Raw genomic sequence first — 302 nt, 5'->3', positions numbered from 1 at the left:
GTATTTATTGCACTGGCACTTTTTGATCTCACCAGATATTTATTATGTGTGTAATAGGATTGTATTATCCATTCGTTTAAGTTATTGGTTTTATTCAAATATCCCATACAATATTTTACATTGTTGCACTAGCACGTGGTATTCACTTGATAAAAATAAACCTTGTATATACAATGATTTGTATCACATTGCAGTTACGTCTATTTTAGGTAGCAAACTTGTCGCTCAATTGTCAATTTACACTTTGCTCAAGGTTTCTCAAATACTTACACTAGTATTTCACTATTGACCCAGAGCTGACG

This window comes from Taudactylus pleione, unplaced genomic scaffold, assembly GCF_031769625.1.
Source record: "Taudactylus pleione unplaced genomic scaffold, aTauple2 ptg000329l, whole genome shotgun sequence".
Lineage (NCBI taxonomy): Eukaryota > Metazoa > Chordata > Amphibia > Anura > Myobatrachidae > Taudactylus > Taudactylus pleione.
The sequence above is the reverse complement of the archived record's forward strand: the minus strand, read 5'-3'. Positions refer to the sequence as shown.